This window comes from Geotrypetes seraphini, chromosome 8 (assembly GCF_902459505.1).
Source record: "Geotrypetes seraphini chromosome 8, aGeoSer1.1, whole genome shotgun sequence".
In the NCBI taxonomy this organism is placed as follows: Eukaryota; Metazoa; Chordata; class Amphibia; order Gymnophiona; family Dermophiidae; genus Geotrypetes; species Geotrypetes seraphini.
In genome coordinates, this window is record NC_047091.1 from 87,894,492 (window position 1) to 87,914,037 (window position 19,546).

The following is a 19,546-nucleotide window of genomic DNA, read 5'->3' on the forward strand; positions in this document are numbered from 1 at the left end:
AGGACCCCTTTATTGGTGTGGATTCTGGATCTAAAGATTTGGATCAATTGATTGTGACTTGTAGTACTTATCTAGAATTCAGAGGGCATTTAAAAACATATCAAGTTTAATAAAAAATTTGATTTGATCGGGAAATCTTAATTAAATGCGATTTACAAGTACTAGTAAAATTGGGGTAAAAAAAAGAAAAAACACATTACTCAAACCAAACAATTAAACAACTGTAGACCAGCCAAACACAAAAGGAAAAAATAAAAAAGGATTAAATACAATTGGTAAATCAAATCAAAAAGGGCAAGGTGATGAAACAAAAGGATGGGGGAAAGGTTACCCGCTCAATTTTCGCTAATCAACCTTACTATTACTCTAATGAGCATCCTGAGAATATAACTTATGCATAAATCAATTCAAAGCGTCCTTAAAGAGCCAGCTTTTCAGGAGACTTTTTTAAACTTACTAAGTAATTTTTCGTCCCTTATATTGATTGGGAGCGAATTCCAGATTTGAGGGGCCGTAGTGGAAAAGATCGTATCTCTCCTAGAATAAATGACTCTTAATGAGGAGACTAGGAGGAGCGATTTCTCTTCCGATCCTAAATATTTTATAGGAATATAAGGAATTAAGAGTCTCTCTAAAAATGCGGGAGCTTTGTTCGTTAAAATTTTGTGTGAAAGTAATGCTATTTTATATGTGATTCAGAAGGGGAGTCACATGATCAAATTTTTTTCTTTTTAGTAATTATTTTTATTGCAGTGTTTTGTAGAATTTGTAGTCTGTGTATTTCTTTTAGAGTTGTTCCCTTATACAAAGCGTTACAATAGTCAATTTTTGATATGACTAATGAATGAATTAAGATGTTTAGAGATGCTTCATCCAAAAATGAGGATAGTGATCTAATCAGCCTAACAAGTGAACTTATTTGATCATGATAGCTCAATTTCTGGTCTAAAAAGACCCCGAGAATCTTTACCTTGGTGACTTCTTTGAGCATACTGTTATTGATATTTATACTAACTCCTAATTTCTGACCCTCCCTGCATGGGAATAGCATCACTTCTGTTTTAGATGTGTTAAGGGCCAACTTGTTATCATGTAACCATTTGGATATTTTTGACAATTTCATATTAACTTCTGAAATTTCTTCAGCTGAGCTTGGATCCAAAGGATATCTATTTCTCACATATTTAGGCAACTAACTCTCGTTATTCAATTGTATACTCTATTCTTTTGAGAACCGCATAGAGTTTCATGGTCCTGCAGTATATAAGCTCATTGTTATGTTATATTACTGATGCAAGTTAAAATGATACAATGTTGTTATTAATTTAGAACCCGATTTGACCTGTGTTTCGGCTCCAACGAGCCTACATTACTTCTTTCCCTGCCATGCCGGTATTTTCTGCATTATATTGTAAATACTTTCTGTCTTTATCTGTTTTTAAGTCCATTATTCTAATTTGTATTTTATCTGTATCCCATGTATTGGCTCACCTTGTTGTGAAACCGCCTAGAACTTTTTCAGTATGGCGGTATATAAGAATAAAATTATTATTATTATTACATTAGGGGTCAAAAGACCAAGAGCTACAAATAAATCATCAAATGGAGCCGAAACACAGATCGTGTTTTGGCTTTTTTGATTTCTATCACTGTGTCGGTCTCCACTACTTCCACTGGGAGCGTATTCCAAGCATTAACCACCCACCACCTCAATTCACGTCCTCTGATTTTACCATTTCCTTGTCTCTGGAAAAGATTTGTTGCTCTATATATTCAGGTTTTCAACTCATTCCTCACATTTCTTTGTTCATTTATTTATTACCTTTTTGGAAGAATTCACTCAAGGTGGTACACAACAAAAATAAATCAAACGTAGCAATCCCATGAAATGGGCCAATTGCTGTTTTTACTATTATTATCTATTATGTTACATACATGTACTTTGTGACATGGATGTTGCTGCCTGCCCTAGCGTTCATCAAGGATTCAACCTGCCCTAGCAGTCATCTAAGAATGGCCTAGTGCAGGGGTGTCCAATGTCGGTCCTCGAGGGCCGCAGTCCAGTTGGGTTTTCAAGATTTCCCCAATGAATATTCATGAGATCTATTTGCATGCACTGCTTTCATTGTATGCTAATAGATCTCATGCATATTCATTGGGGAAATCCTGAAAACTCGACTGGATTGCGGCCCTCGAGGACCGACATTGGACACCCCTGGCCTAGTGGTTAGGGCTGTAACTTCAGCACTCTAAGGTTGCAGGTTCAAGCCAGTGCTGCTCCTTGGGACCCTGGGCAAGCCACTTAACACTCCATTGTCCCAGGTACATTAGTTAGATTGTAAGCCCACCGTGACAGATAGCGAGAAATACTTGCTTTTAAATATTTTTATTGACTGTAAACCGTCTAGATAAATTTTGATGGATAGTATATCAAAGAAATAATAAAATTGGAAACTTGGAATGTAAACCACTTAGGCCGTAAGCGATGTATAAATATTTTTTTTTCCCAATTCTTTATTCATTTTTAAACAACCAATACAAAGTGCAACCAATTATAAATAAGTGATACAAAATAGACAGCACTAATAGCAATCAAATAATAAGATAAAATACATTTCACCCCCTCCCTCCCTCCCTCCCACCCATCCTGGATGTGTATGACACTCATTCAGGAATCAAAGAGTGATACTAATGATCAATTCTTGCAATACTTTGCCAATGGACCCCAGATCTCATTGAACTTATTATAGTGTCCCAATTGTATTGAGTTTATTCTCTCAAACTTATAAAACTGGCACAAGTTCCCACCAAAAGTCGTAGGGGAAAACGCCCTGGGATTCAAGACTAAGTTAGACAAGTTCCTACTGAACAAGGATGTACGCTGGTAGGGATAGTCAGTAGGCTGGTAGGCAGTTAGGGCGCTGGTCTTTGACCAAAAGGGCCGCCGCGTGAGCGGACTGCTGGGTATGATGGACCACTGGTCTGACCCAGCAGCGGCAACTCTTATGTTCTTATGTAATTTATCCTAACCCATTTTTTCCAGTGTTTTTGTAATAAGCTGCATAGCAACTCCTGTCATTATAACAAGTAATCTATTCTTATTTGTGTCAATTGGACTCTTGGGTAGTAAGAGAATTCCAAATAACACTATGTCATATGACAAATGACAATGAAACTTCCAATATCATATTGATTTGACTCCATATGGATCTCCAGAATTTAAGTATCAAGGGACAATAGAATAGCAGATGATCCAGTGTCCCTATATTGAGATGACAATGCCAGCATCTATTTGACTTAGAACTATCTAACTTTTGCATCCGAACAGGAGGGGGTCTATAAAATTCTATACAACAGAAAAAACCAAGTCTACCTCATAGATGCTGATGCTTTACATCTCATCCTCCAAGTCCAAATCCATGGCCATTGAATAGCAGAAATCTGCATAAGCGGTGTATAAATAAATAAAACCAATACAAAATAAAGAAGTTATGGTAGGCATTGTACCTTGGGTGCCTTGTTTAAAGTCCACTATATTGCCCCTCTGTTCTGCAGGAATATCAGTGTGGCCATTTCTCTCGCATGATACCAGACAGACGTTCTTGTACCTGCTTTTTATGGTGTTCAGAAGTTGGAAGTTTCAATTTTGGACATCTGTGTAAAAATATCCACCTCTGAGCTATTTTCAGAAGGGAAACCCAGATGTTTTTCCTGTTCAAAATTGGCTCTAAGATGGACACATTTGTTTGGACGTAATATACAAAAATATCTCAATTTGGAATTGGGTGACTTATTGAAAATGCCCCTCTACATAAGAAGCACACATACACTTTTCAATTATCTTACTAGTTCCTTCACTCTATCCTGCATAAGTGAAAAAAAAATCTAACACAACTGTCTTGTCCAATAAGTTAGGTAAGCAAATTACCGTATTTTCACGCATATAACGCGCACATGGGTATAGCGCACGGGAAATCGAAATATATGTAAAAAAATTTTATATAGCGCGCACACGCGTATACCGCGCATGCTGCTTGCCGCCCCGACTCTCCTGTCACCGCCCCGACTCTCCTTTCCAGCCCTGCCCCGAGTCTCCTCTGGTCCCGACTCTCACTTTCCAGCCCTGCCCCGAGTCTCCTCTGGTCCCGACTCTCACTTTCCAGCCCTGCTCCTTGAAGTCTTGTCCCCCCTTGAAGTCCTGTCCCCACCCTGAAAGCCTGATGCCCCCCCCTGACGTCCGATTCATCACCCAGAAGGACCGCTCGCACCCCCACCCCGAAGAACCGCTCGCACCCCCCCAGCCTCCCCCCCCCGCACGGAGAAGCTGCCTACCGTTGTTTCCCGATGCCAGTGAGCCCTGCTGCTTCCTCTGCTGGCGGTCCCGCCCCTTCTCTGAGCCCTGCGCTGCACTGCTTCCTCTGCCGCGGTCCCGCCCCTTGTCTGACGTCAGGGTGATGAATCGGACGTCGGGGGGGGGGGGAACTATGTAAAAAAAAATTTGTACAACGTGCTCACGCATATAATGCACATGGTTATATGCGTTTGTAAAATCGTTTGTAAAATCATGTATAACGCGCACGTTATATGCGTGAAAATACGGTAAATCATATGTATAAGCACTAAGAAGTGTAACATGGGCCTCTTACATTGAAGAGCTATTACAGGGATGGCCTGGTGACTCAGCAACAATAATGGACACTACCATGTAGAGAACTGTGTTTCCTGGATTTAGCTTTTATTTTCATGGCCCATAGAGTGGATGAAAGGATTTCCAGCCACTGCTCAATGGTGGCACCTATTGGCCTAACTGAGAGGCCTTGGTTTTCAGAAAGAGCCCTTAACCAAGTAGATAGGGACAGGCTGTTCACCCTCTCCAAGGTAGGGAGAACGAGAGGGCACTCTCTAAAGTTGAAAGGGGATAGATTCTGGATGAACGTAAGGAAGGTCTTCTTCACCCAGAGAGTGGTAGAAAACTGGAACGCTCTTCTGGAGTCTGTCATAGGGGAAAACACCCTCCAGGGATTCAAGACAAAGTTAGACAAGTTCCTACTGAACAAGGACGTACGCTGGTAGGGCTAGTCTCAGTTAGGGCGCTGATCTTTGACCAGAGGGCCGCCGGATTAGCGGACTGCTGGGCGCGATGGACCACTGGTCTGACCCAGCAGCGGCAATTCTTATGTTCTTATGACTGCAACAGCTGGGCTGGGGAGAGGAGTAAAAAAAACCAAGGAACTTCTGAATGAAACCTTATGGTTATGAACTTTTTGAACAAGAGCAACTGCCTTTGTTTTAGTTTAGACATCTGTACTTTGAAGTTTGAATGTGATGGAGTGGATTTCTCCCTCCTCCCCCCCTCCCCCACCACACACACACCTTTTGTTTCTTTTTTGAGATAAATGGAACTGTACTATACTTCATATATATCTTTGTGAAACTTCTATTGAAAGGTCAATGCTATTAAAGTGCAATAATTGAAAAGGTGTTTGCTCTTCCAATGTGGGCTTTTTGGTTCCTCTTCTGAACACATCTTTCACTTATTATTTATTTAACTATATTTTTTGAAGTGTTTTACTGAATTATATTTGATTCATTTTAATCCAGGTATTCAGTTTTGAGAAATATTTACTCCAGTTTGGTGGTTTTAAACCTTAGGGTCAACAACTGGTGTACTTTATTGATTCAATGACTCAATATGCACATGTTTTGGCCGACTTCCCCATTTTAAAAAGAATGTCTGGTAATCCTACTTATATGTGATGATGACTCAAAATGTCTTATTCTACATACAGTGATTTTATGTTGCCACATAATATACGTTGCATGATTTGGTGTGACACTTTATAAGACTCCTGAGGCAGGCCAAGTTGGCCGAAACACATGCGTGTTGAGTCATTGAATCAATAATGTACACCAGTCTGTTGCACATCTCTGCTATTTCCCTGTGTGACATCAACTTGTGTGGCTGTTTCATGTTTGAAACCTTATGGTATCACATCCCTTCTGGTTCTAATTTACCTGTGTGTGTGTGTGGGGGGGGTTAAAAGTTGCCAAACTTCCCCATATTAGCAACTCATATGGAAAGGGATTTGCGCACTAAGGTTGCTGAAGAGAAAAAAAATGAAATTTTTGTCTTCTTCTGGATTACCATTTGGAAACAACGGTAATACAGCTAAAAACTCAAATTAATTTTTTTTTTTTTTTTTAATCTTAACATATCCAAAACTAACAGAAAGCAACCATCATGCTTACCTTGAGGTTCTGAGGTTTAATATAGCCACAGAGCTTTATCTTTTCACTGTTTTGTTGACTGTATGGTTAAAGCTCTAAAGTCACCTTTCTGTCCATATGTGATGGATTAGGGCTCTTCTCACTCTCTGCCAGCTGCTGTTCCCTGCTGTGGAGAAAATAAAGTCAAAACAGAAAGGTTCCACAGTGCAACATCTGCCGTGGAGAAGCATCAGGACACATTATTTAAAAGCTGCCATCTCATCTCTTTAACCCTTTCAGGACCAAGGGACATATTTGTCCCATAACTTTAAAATCCTATAAATTTTGCTTGGGATAGTCTACAGTTCTAAATTTGATATGTACGGATTCCATATGATACTGCCTTTATGTAAACAAACTGGTTCCGACATTCATTCATTAGCGTCGTTGCCAGATTGACGAGAAGATTCACTTGCTACACTGTCCATAAGCCAGAAGTTTGATTTTTTTAAATAAAAATAATGATATTTCACAAAAAAAATCAATTTTTTGGCATCTGCAAGCCCTTTTTACCATAAAAATGTCGTCAAAACCACAAAAATTGGCCTACGATCCTTATGGTCCTGAAAGGGTTAATCCATTTTAGAGAAATTCACACCCACGCAAGTACCTGTGCGATGCAAGTCTCATGATAAGACATTACTGCCCACAGAATCCAATCCGACACCGGTGTCTGGGTGTGATTTCATTGGAAACGCTAGTTCTACCATAACTGATCCTAAATATTTTGCTAGAGAGCTATTACTTTATTCTCCATTTAACCATTTATTGGTCCAAATAAGCTGTTACAGGGAAAAAAAAAAAAAAAAAAAAGGTTCCACAGCTTGCTTCTGCTAAACCAAACGAGAAATACACGTGTAAATTTAACACTAACCCATTCAAGCCTCTCCCAGCCCTTTAGTATAACCGTATGAGGGGCTGCTGAAAAGTTCTCAAGCCCAGCCAAGACGAGAATGATGTGGCGCCATGACTCGTACAAGTTATTTATTTAACTATTTTATTTCTTTTCCATCCTGTTCTCCCCAATGAGCTCAGAACAGGATTGCAAGTTAACGTGCATAATATACAGTTAACAGGTTACAATTTGCCGTAGTTACAGTGCAAAATTTTTCAATACAATCTTGACACTTTTTTTTGTTTCATATCATCGAAACGATAAGTGTCAAGAACAGTGTGGAATAACTTGTAGGTTTCATGGCTCCTCCTCTTTCTCTTCTTGGTTGGGCTGAGAACTTTCCAGAGGCCTTTCTATCTAGTTGCACTCATCTTCTTTCCTGAACCATTGACTAAAGGGCCCTTTGACCAAACTAAGGTAAAAAGTAGCCTTAGCAAGCCCTTACATGTGCACGCCGCTCCTCCTCGCTGAGCAACGAGGTCGTGCGGCGCGGAGGAGGAGGAGGGGGCAGACCGTCCCTCGGAACCGGAACCGGGAGGTCACCCTGGATCGAGGCAATCAGCCGGGGTCCCATGGTATGCATGAGTTCCACAAACTGAGCCTCCAGAAGGGACTTCAATGAAGCCGATATGGAGGGATCCGCACCAAAAGGGGGCCCTTCCGCACGGTCTCCGCGCTCTTTCGGTGCCGAACGCTTCTGCTTGCCAGCCTTCGGCACTTTAAGCACCACTGGTGGAACAGTAGGGGTCGATACCTGCTCCGAGGAGACGGAGGAAGGCACCGGCGCCGAAGTCGAGGCCGAAACCGGATTGAATGATGCCGGTTTCAGGAGGCCCGAAGCAGACGGTGAGGCAGCTGGCTTCGCCGATGGAGTCGAAGCACCAGTCGATGTCGATGTCGAAGCTGAAGGATCCAACGCAGCTTCCATCTTGAACATGGACTCCCACAGCAGACAGCGGCGCTTAAACGCTCTCGCCGTCAAAGTGGAGCAAGGCCGGCATGATTTCGGGAAGTGATCCGGTTCCAGACACTGTAAGCAGCGTCGATGAGGGTCCGTGAGCGAAATCGCGCGTTGGCACTTGCTACACTTTTTAAAACCGGTAATCGGCCGGGACATAGGCCAGAAAAGTTCAGCCGCAAGGTCGAAGGCGCGGGGCCTCAGCCACGCGGCCGACCTGGTGTCGGAAGAAAAAAATTTTTATTTTATTTTTTTTAAATGAAAACAAAGAAAGAAACAAATGCACAGGAGAGCCAACAGAACTCAACCCGCGGCAAAACAGAAGGCAAAAACGAGATTCAATGGGCGTGAAATTGAAGATAGACTTCTCAGCTCCGCGGAAGAAAATGAACTGAGGAGACATGCCCGGACCATCGGGCGGGAAGGCACTGGCGCATGCGCGGTGCGGGCATCTCGAAACTTCTGAGTTTCTTCAAGCAAGACATGCTTGCAAGATGTCCGTATCGGGGCTCTGTCGGATGACATCACCCACTAGTGAGAATACCTGCCTGCTTGTCCTGGGATAACCATTTTTACTAGAGGGTAAAATGACCGATTTTTCTATTTTTCTTATTAAAGGTCATGCACTAATTTTCCCATTAGCACATGGCCATTAACACATGAGCCCCTACCACCACCTATTAACTATTCAGGTGCTAATCTCAGTGCATGGCAATGTAGCTGTACTAACCAATTAGCACAGAACATGTCCACTTCTCCACCCCCACATCTGCCTATAGCACGAAAAAAATAAATTTTAGTTTTTAACATGTAGGCAGCATGTGCACATCCTAAAATTACCTTGGGATGCCTCAGTGCACCCTGCGGTAAGACGTTTTTTGCTTGCAGTAGTGCTAAACTCAGCTTAGTAAAAGGCCTTTTAGTTATTATAGGCCCTCTTCCCTCTCACTCCTTTCAGTCTCAGATCCAAGTTTGTTTTGCAGTGCAGTAAGTTGTTTTCCATCAAGTATTCATTTCTGACTCCACATATTGTAGATACTGGAGCTTCTTAGATTTTTTTTTTTTTTTTTTAATACTGACACAAATCATACCAGTTTAATGTGGGATAACTTACTTGTTATAGCTGTATCACAGCCAATATTTTGAACTGCGCCCAAGGGATACAACCTTTCAAAGTCATGTGAATTTTTCACTTGACTATATGACATGTCTACTGATTAGTCAAGACAAGCCGGTCCTTAATGCATGACCAACCAGAAATGAAAGTGGGCTGTGGCATGCATTTAAAAATCTACTTGCCCAGACAGAATCTATCTTCCTCCCTTGAGAATGAGCAAAGCAAATGAAATAGAGATTGATGAGATGTGGGAAAAAGATGGTTTTAGGCCTGGATGATCCTGCCTACAAGTAGACAGACTATAGTCCTGTAAATATTTTTTTAAAATTTTCCAGTTTATATAACTCCATAGAGAACAAGAACATAAATTCAAGCAACATAGTATTCATACTCGCATTCTGTACAAGCATGCTGAAGTCCACGTAAAAAAGACAGGAGATTTTTTTTTTTTTTTTTTTTTAAAAGGACAAGCTAAAGAAATTAAGGAAATTCATCTCCATAAAGAACCCAATTCTCAGTAATGACCCCACAACCCTCAAATCTTCTTCTCACCCTTAATAAAATGTAAGAATTGACGAATATATATTTCTTCCCACTGAAACAACACCATAAAAAAACAGGTAGCCCCCTATATCTAGCACTGAGGGTCTCGAGGCAAGAAATTGTTTCCTTAATGCCTGCGAAGCTCACAAGACATCTGAGAAAATATGTATCCTTCGCCCACAAAGCAGGGCTTCCTGAACTTTTGAAGCAAGCTCACAATACTATCGGCTTATCCTGTTCTGACACAAAATTGAGCAGCAATGTCTGTCTTGTGACGATAACTTCTTATGAAACTCCAAGGAATGGTTAGATCCACATTTTCTTCAATGTTGGGCCCAATTCAAAATGTGCCAGAAGGCATGTGAATGCATTTAATATGGAAATAGCATCAGGATTGGAAAGATCCAAATAATTTTAAAACAAGATAAGGAGATAATAAGTTCTAGGGAAATTAAGTAATCTAAGATAGAATGATGCAGATTCAGAGATTCTGTTATATGGTAAAGACTAATACTGTCTTTAACCCTTTCAGGACCATAAGGATCGTAGGCCAATTTTTGTGGTTTTGACGACATTTTTATGGTAAAAAGGGCTTGCAGATGCCAAAAAATTGATTTTTTTTGTGAAATATCATTATTATTTTTTTTTTTTAATCAAACTTCTGGCTTATGGACAGTGTGGCAAGTGAATCTTCTCGTCAATCTGGCAACGACGCTAATGAATGAATGTCGGAACCAGTTTGTTTACATAAAGGCAGTATCATATGGAATCCGTACATATCAAATTTAGAACTGTAGACTATCCCAATCAAAATTTATAGGATTTTAAAGTTATGGGACAAATATGTCCCTTGGTCCTGAAAGGGTTAATAGCACTACTCTCGCGAGCACATTACAATTCTGGCATGCAATTTACTTCTTCACCTCGAGGGACCTCGGAACGCCACCCAAATCAGCATGATTGGCGTAGCAGCACTCCTCACAGGGTCCCTTCTTTTCCTGGTGTATAAATTCTTTATAAAAAAAATTTTTATATATATTTTTAATTCACTCATTTGAGCATTATTCTTCAAACATTTCATAAATAGTTTCCTTCTATGTGAGGTTATTTTTTCCTGAACTGAGTTAATTAGCTCTTAACCACATAGAAGTAAACTATTTATGAAATGTTTGAAGAATAATGCTCAAATGAATGAATTTTTAAAAAATATATATAAATATTTTTTTTTAAAATAAAGAATTTATACACCGGGAAAAGAAGGGAACCTGTGAGGAGTGCTGCCATGCCAATTATGCTGATTTGGGTGGTGTTACGAGGTCCCTCGAGGTGAAGAAGTACCGTATTTTCGCGGATATAACGCGCACCTGTGTAAAACGCGCACAGGGGTATAGCGCGCAGAAATCACGATGATATGTACCAAAACTTTTCTATACCGCGCTCAGGCATATAACGCGCATGATGCCCGACGCTCCTTTCGCCCGCCCTGACTTTCCGTGCGCTGTCCCGACTCTCCGTTCACCCCCCTGACTTCCGTGCACTGCCCTGACTTTCCGTGCGCTGTCCCGACTCTCCGTTCACCCCCCCTGACTTTCCGTGCACTGTCCCCCCTTGAAGTCCTGTCCCCCTTGAAGGTCTGTCCCCATTCTGAAAGCCTGATGCCCGCCCCCCCGACGTCCGATACATCCCCCCCCCCCGGCAGGACCACTCGCACCCTCACCCCGAAGGACCGCCGACTCCCCAACAATATCGGGCCAGGAGGGAGCCCAAACCCTCCTGGCCACGGCGACCCCCTAACCCCACCCCGCACTACATTACGGGCAGGAGGGATCCCAGGCCCTCCTGCCCTCGACGCAAACCCCCTCCCCCCAACGACCGCCCCCCCCCAAGAACCTCCGCCCGTCCCCCAGCCGACCCGCGCCCCCCCTGGCCGACCCCCACGACCCCTCCCACCCCCCTTCCGCGTACCTTTGGAAGTTGGCCGGACAGACGGGAGCCAAACCCGCCTGTCCGGCAGGCAGCCAACGAAGAAATGAGGCCGGATTGGCCCATCCGTCCTAAAGCTCCGCCTACTGGTGGGGCCTAAGGCGCGTGGGCCAATCAGAATAGGCCCTGGAGCCTTAGGTCCCACCTGGGGGCGCGGCCTGAGGCACATGGGCCAAACCCGACCATGTGTCTCAGGCCGCGCCCCCAGGTGGGACCTAAGGCTCCAGGGCCTATTCTGATTGGCCCACGCGCCTTAGGCCCCACCAGTAGGCGGAGCTTTAGGACGGATGGGCCAATCCGGCCTCATTTCTTCGTTGGCTGCCTGCCGGACAGGCGGGTTTGGCTCCCGTCTGTCCGGCCAACTTCCAAAGGTACGGGGAAGGGGGGTGGGGGGGTCGTGGGGGTCGGCCAGGGGGGTCGCGGGTCGGCTGGGGGGGCGGTCGGAGGTTCTTGGGGGCGGGCGGTCGTTGGAGGGAGGGGGGTTTGCGTCGAGGGCAGGAGGGCCTGGGATCCCTCCTGCCCGTAATGTAGTGCGGGGTGGGGTTAGGGGGTCGTCGTGGCCAGGAGGGTTTGGGCTCCCTTCTGGCCCAACTACACAAAGGTACGGGGAAGGCGGGTGGGGGTGTCGTGGGGGTCGGCCAGGGGGGTCGCGGGTCGGCTGGGGGACGGGCGGAGGTTCTTGGGGGGGGGGCGGTCGTTGGGGGGAGGGGGTTTGCGTCGAGGGCAGGAGGGCCTGGGATCCCTCCTGCCCGTAATGTAGTGCGGGGTGGGGGTAGGGGGTCGCCGTGGCCAGGAGGGTTTGGGCTCCCTCCTGGCCCGATATTGTCGGGAAGTCGGCGGTCCTTCGGGGTGGGGGTGCGAGTGGTCCTGCCGGGGGGGGGGGGGATGTATCGGACGTCGGGGAGTCGGCCGGGCAAGAGGGCTTGGGCTCCCTCTTGCTCCGATCGTGGATGCGGGTGCGGGTGGGAGCGCGTGCGAGCGGTCGTTCGGGGTGGGGGGTGCGGGCGGTCCTGCGGGGGGGGTGAATCGGGCGTCAGGCGGGGTGGGAACTATGTTTAAAAACTTTTCTATACCGCGCTCAGGCATATAACGCGCGAGGGGTATGCGCGGTACGTAAAATCACGTATAACGCGCGCGTTATATCCGCGAAAATACGGTAAATTGCATGCCTGAATTGTAGTGTGGTGTTATGTGTAGTAATATAGTGTGGCTTGAAGAGTGTCTTTAATAGCAGACACACCAGTAGTGGTCTATGAGGACAGCACCCTAGGCTCAACCATTTGCGATCTTTTCTCAAAAGAATGAAACTTAATCTGCTTCATTAAACTTAATGGCAGCATTTTCAATAAAAGGAGAATAGTAGACTCACAGTTCCCCTAAGCAGCCCCTTGAAATAACTTGCCATATATCTAACATGAAAACCTCCCTGTCCGTTTTCCCAGAGTCTACTAAGTCAGGCAGTGTAAGAAACAAGCTTTGGGCGCAGTGAGATATTCAACCCTAAAGAGTACACTGGGGACTAGCCACATTTGCTCCAGCTGAAGTACTTTTTAGACATCTTTATGTGTAAAAATATCCACATTTTCAGAAGGGAAACCCAGAAGATTTTCCTGTTCAAAATTGGCTCTAAGATGGACAGGTTTGTTTGGATGTAATAAACAAAATATCTCAGTTTTGGACTTGGGTGACATCAAAAATGCCCCTCCACATAAGAAGCACATATACACTTTTCAGTTCACTTACTAGTTCCTATAGAATAAGTGAAAAATAATCTAACACAACTGTCTTCTCTAATAAGTTAGGTAAGCAAACTAACTTATATGTATGGGGGAGTGTGTGGCGCAGTGGTTAAAGCTACAGCCTCAGCACCCTGGGGTTGTGGGTTCAAACCCACACTGATCCTTGTGACCGTTCTGAGCTCTCCTGGGAGAACGGTATAGAAAATTGAAAAAAAGCCAACTAAGAAGTGAACCTGACGTGTAACTTGGGCCTTTTACATTGAAGAGCTGTTACAGGGATGAATCAGCAATGACTCAGCAGAACTACCACATTCCTTAGAACTTATCTATCACCAAAGTCTTACCATTTACAAAAGTAAGCGGTGGTAAGGGCAAAGTCCTACCACCAGAACTGGGAGGAATCCCTTCAGGAGAGTCAAGGGACTCCATGCTATCTCTCTGTTCTTTAGGCATCAAAAGTTTATCTACAAGGCATGACTGCATAGGTTGATGCAATTTGATCATTATTCTTGTGCTTCATTTCCCCCACAGTGAGGCAAGAAAAAACTACTACTCACCAGGGGGGCAGGAGGGAGAGTCCAGTCACCACCTACAGTCAACACCAAAAGGAGCAGAGTCTCTCCAAAGCTGCTCTGAAGGGGCTCCAAAGTGGCAAGGCATGTTCCTTTTGACACATGCCTATGGTCAAGTGCCGCAGCGCAGCTTTTTCTTGATGTTCCGGGAGTAGGCGGAGCTATGACATCACGTCTCCAGTGGAACTAAGCAGACTTTCAGGACTCGCAGGTCTTCTCCGACTCCAAGGGCAACTTCAAGGGTTCACCAACACCCTTCCTCGCTCTCAGTCCTGTTTTCTTAATGTTTAAGGAAATCTTGAGGAAAGGAAAAAAAAAAAAGTTGGAAGGGATTCGGAAACTGACAAAGGCAGAGAAAAAAAATGAACAAAGAAATGAGATGAAGATAGACAGAATGAAGGAGAAAAGGGGAAAAGAAGAAATGAGATTCAGGTGCCCATAGGCTAATACATGTCAAACTGCTGCTCCTGCCCTTTATCGACTCAAACACACACTAATAGCATTATGGAAAAGATTTAAGTCCCTACAAAGTAGGCTTATCGTCTCATCCTCAACTACATACTTTTACTATACAAGGTTTATAAAACAACACGTTACACTGTTCAATGGTGCAGCTGTTAGGACAAAGGTTATGAATCATAAATGCCTGCAAAGCGCAACCTGACTCTCTTGGGATCCATTTTGAGTTGCAAGGAATCCCTACACTGTGAAGCTGTGATCCTAGCCACATTCCTGAAAATGTCCTTTTTTTTTTTTTTTTTTTTAAAGGCTGCACTGCGGCCTAATTTAGGCTGACCCATTGCTTTCCTTTCTTTTAACGTAATATATGGTCGGGGGGGGGGGGTTGCTTGTAATTCTTTCCAATTAAAACAGACATTGGGGAAAAAAATTGTACATAAGAATGTCTTTCACAAGGGAGCCACAACATTTAGCCAAACATTGCTCCTGCTGCCGGCTCTCTCTCAGGTGTTTGCTATAAGAAACCGAATAAGGTTATTTGTTTCCCAGCACTATTGTTCTTTTCTTTTAATTATCAATGTCTGAGAACTTTTTAACCAAGAAAAGGGGGGGGGGAAAAAAAAGGATGTTTCTTTAATCACAAAAAAAAGCCCCCGCAAAAAAGAAATAAATCCAACAATGAGCTCAGCGTACATTCTGTAGTGCTGACATCGAAAGATTATAAAATACAGCCCTAGCTGGCCTGGCTAATCTCTTATGGCATGCTTCTCTGCATTCATCCTCAAAACTAGAGGACAGCGTACATTCTCACTTATTGAGATCATCAATTCTTCTGCTTCTTTTCCAGCCAAAAAAGATGAAAAAATAAAGGCACCTCGTTGACTCACCTAGGGTAATTCCAAATGATGTAATACAGACTTTAATGACTTCCACATTTTAATTGCTCTGCCAATGACAATTAACTTTAAAGGCATGAACTGCCGGCTTAGTACTGTGGCAAGTTTTAATAGCCACTGGCAAAGGTTGCAACATGATACTGAACTCTGCTCTTTAGAGTCCACCAGGGACAGCTAAGGTCTTAAGTAAGGAGCCCCTGCAGAAAGCCACGCAGTAGAGCCAGCTCAGCAAACAGCTCCTTTTGGCATGTTACAATAGCATTCACTATTATCCACGGTTTCTCATTTGGATGCTGGGAACCAATTGTACTTACCTTCGTGATTTCTACCCCCCCACTTGAAAATTTTTTTTAAAAATGAGTTATTTCACATAGAGACCCTTTTACAAAGCTGCATGTCTAATGCAGCTTAAAATGGCGTACCATGAGACACACCCAGGTGGCCTGTAATAACTGTCAAATTACTGTGTGCCATGCATTTGGGTGGGGCCATGTCTGGGGGTGGAGAGTGGGCATTCCTGTGCTAATCAGCACAGCGAACAGAACAACTAAGGTGACCAATTGGCGTTCAGTCTCTTTTATTATGATGGACTCGACACGATCGTGTTTTGGCCCACGAAGGGCCTTCCTCAGGAATCTTTTTATGATCAAATCGTAAAAAATCCCCAAAATTTCACCACATTCTATAGAAAACTGCAGTTCAAGTAACTAGCATCTGCTGCTGCCTGTGGTTAATAGAAAAAGATCGTGTCGAGTCCATCATAATAAGAGACTGAACACCAATTGGTCACCTTTGTTGTTGTGTTTGCTGTTTACTGGCGTGAAGGCAGTTTCTCCTGTTGTTTTCAAGCTAATCAGCACAGCTACATTACCGCACGCTAACTGGTTAGCGCAGGACTACCACACGAGCCCTTACCGCCTACAAAATGGGTGGTAGTAAGTAATCGTGTGGTAGAGTTTTTTTAATGGCCACATCCTAATGGGAACATTAGAGCATGGCTGTTAATGCAAAAGGGCCATTTTCACAGCTGCGGTAAAAATGGCTTTGGCTCCCGGAAAATATCCGTCCAAGGTAGGGGTAAGCAATTCCGGTCCTCGAGAGACAGAGCCAGGTCAGGTTTTCAGGATATCCATCATGAATATGTACGAGATGGATTTGCATGCACTACCTCCTTGAGATGCAAATCTATCTCATGCATATTTATTGTGGATATCCTGAAAACCTGACCTGGCTCCGGCTCTCAAGGACCGGAATTGCTTACCCCTGTAAGGGCATGCTAAGGCTACTTTTTTGCCGCAGCAAAGTAAAAAAAAAAGATCCCTTAGCTCTTTAATTGACTCCTCATATATATATGCAGCTTTGTGAAATCAAGGAAGTTGCATAAGTAAATGGTGAAAAATACACCTGTAACAGCCCCATGTGTTCCTGCTCTTATCAATAGTTAAGCTCTGGAATGCGTTGCCAGAGGTTGTGGTAACAGCAGATAGCGTAACTGGTTTTAAGAAAGGTCTGGCCAGTTTCCTGGAGGAAAAGTCCATAATCTCTTATTGAGAAAGACTGGGGGGAAGCCACTGCTTGCCCTGGATCGGTAGCATGGAATGTTGCAATTCCTCGGATTTTAGCCAGGTACTACGGTAGTGATCTGGATTGGCCACTGTTAGAATGGGCTACTTGATGGACCATTGGTCTGACTCAGTAAGGCTATTGTTATGTTCTTATGTAAGTGTTTCTGAAATGGCTGTTGCTGTTGGACATACTTGCAAATACTGGAGATGTGTATTTCCTGGTGACCCTAAACAAACTAAACTAAACTAAACCTTGGGTTTATATACCGCACCATCTCCACGAATGCGGAGCTCGGCACGGTTTACAGGAAGAAGGATGAGAGAGGAACTACAGTGGAGAGATTAAAGAGTTAGGTGTAAAGGGGGAAGGTGAGAGGCCTAAGAGGGGGGAAGTGTTACAGTTTTGAGAATAGCCAGGTTTTTAGGTGTTTGCGGAAGAGTTGGAGGGAGCTTGAGGTTCGGAGAGGGGAGGTGAGGTTATTCCAGATCTCAGTGATTCTAAAGGGGAGGGATGACCCAAGTTTGCCTACATGGGAAATACCTTTTATGGAAGGGAAGGATAGTTTAAAAATTTGGGAGGATCTGGAGGAAGTAGGGGTTCTATTATTAAGTACTTATTTTCCAGCTGGTTAGGTGTTATTTGAGGGTATGAAAAATTGGTGTTTCAGTGTTTTTTACGGCACAGTTATTGTATCTTTTATCTCTGAGTTCCTTTTTTTGGTTGAACACAGCGCATATATTTTCTGCAGTTGGGAAGTCCTCAGCACTAGTGCTGCCTGATTCAGGGAAAAAAAATTTGATTCGATTCAGTCTATTGAATCGATTTTTTTTTTTTTTTTTTTTTTTTTAATTCGATTTTCCTGCCCAATTTGGTGGGATGTTTTGTTTTTTTGTTTTTGTTGTTTGTTTGTTTTTTTAAACATCCTGGTGGGTTTATTTTATAGCCTCTTCACCCCTTTTATAGCCTCTAGCCAGTAAAGTGTAGAAGACTCAATACTAAAATCAATGGCCAGCATTAAATGATATGAAATATGAGATAAATCCATATGTTAAAAAATATATAAAACTCAATAATATTAAGGAGTTAAATAGTAATTACTTGTGTTAATAAGTCAATTTCATGAAAATACTCCACAAGTTATAGAACCAATATATATCTAAAAAACACAATATGCTGTGTAATAGTAATAAATATTCATTAATATAAGTGAAGTGCTCAGTCACCAACCGATCCGTGCATAAAGTACCGTTAAAACTCCCTAGTCTATGGGAGTTTCAAATTCGGGGAGTCTTTATTGAGATGGATATCTGTTACGAGCGTTGGATTTGAACAAAGCATTTGCTACCTTCTTTTTACTTATTTAAAGATAAGTGTTTTTTCATTTCTTCTTGACAATTATTACTGTATAAGGAAGGTTTAGGGACTGTGAGTGCTATGATGGTCCCTGTTGTACAACCGGCGCTTGTACTTTTAACGGTACTTTATGCACGGATCGGTTGGTGACTGAGCACTTCACTTATATTAATGAATATTTATTACTATTACACAGCATATTGTGTTTTTTAGATATACAGTATATTGGCTCTATAACTTGTGGAGTATTTTCATGAAAAAAAATATGTAAATACATAATTGAAAACCACAAATGTACATGGTGTAAAAAAGGGATCTAAAGTGTATATAACACAAGACCAGATGAAATGTCCATGCAGCCTGTGGAAAATGTAATATTAAACGACCAGACAGAGTGGAAACCAGCAGATGAACAAGCCTTAAAATACAAACTGTAAAGACAAACATTGTGAGATATGGAATCAATGAACCAGCAGAGCACAACAGAGTAACTTGTACAATTATACATTAAGTGGAAGGAAAGCTAAACGGACCAAATGAAGCAGTGAGTATAATGAAAGAAAGATGGTGCCGTAGTGGGAACGGAGCCAAAAACAAAAACCAAAAAAAACAAAACTCGACCATCGGGAAAAACAAACCAGACAGAACAGTTAGACTGATTAGAAAATGGTGCCGATACCCAGTGGTGTACCAACAGGGGGTGGGGGGGAGGTTCACCCCGGGTGCATGCCCCAAGGGGATGCACAGCCGGCCATCCTCCCTATTCTGCCACTGCTGCTTTCCTTAACTATTTATCTTGGTGGGGGAGAGTTCAAACAGTGAAAATGATGATTTTGCCTGTGGTATGTTATCAAATGGGAATGTTGCCAATCTATTTTCAAAGTTATTTTTACAAGAAATTGAATAGTATTCTTATATAATTTGTTTGGATGGGCAAAACTCCTAGAATTGCTTTAGTATCTCTACAAAAATCAATTGTGGAGGGAGGGGTAAATTTTCCAAATTTTTATAGGTATCATCAGGCCTATATTCTACGTCAGGGTATGTACTGGATCCTGCCTGACCTCATGGATCTTTATCCAGAGTGGTTAATTTTGGAATGGAAAATTATGTCCCCAATGCATCTGTCTCATATATTGGACATTAAACTACCCAGTTATGCAAAGGATAATAACATCATTTTTGATACTTGGAAGAG

The 19,546-nt window shown here is 42.9% G+C and overlaps 1 protein-coding gene across 8 annotated transcripts in view; it reads right to left on the reverse strand.

The window, feature by feature from the left end:
- CTXN1 (cortexin 1) overlaps positions 1-19,546 on the reverse strand; it is a 161,766-nt gene that overhangs the window by 9,598 nt on the left and 132,622 nt on the right. For 7 of the 8 annotated variants that reach the window (XM_033953532.1, XM_033953527.1, XM_033953528.1 and 4 more), the window contains 2 exons: positions 14,060-14,371; positions 6,250-6,394 (listed from right to left, as the gene is read on the reverse strand). The gene's annotated coding sequence lies outside the window, so the exon portion shown is untranslated. The remainder of the gene's footprint in view (positions 1-6,249; positions 6,395-14,059; positions 14,372-19,546) is intronic. The other variant, XM_033953533.1, reaches the window with a different exon arrangement.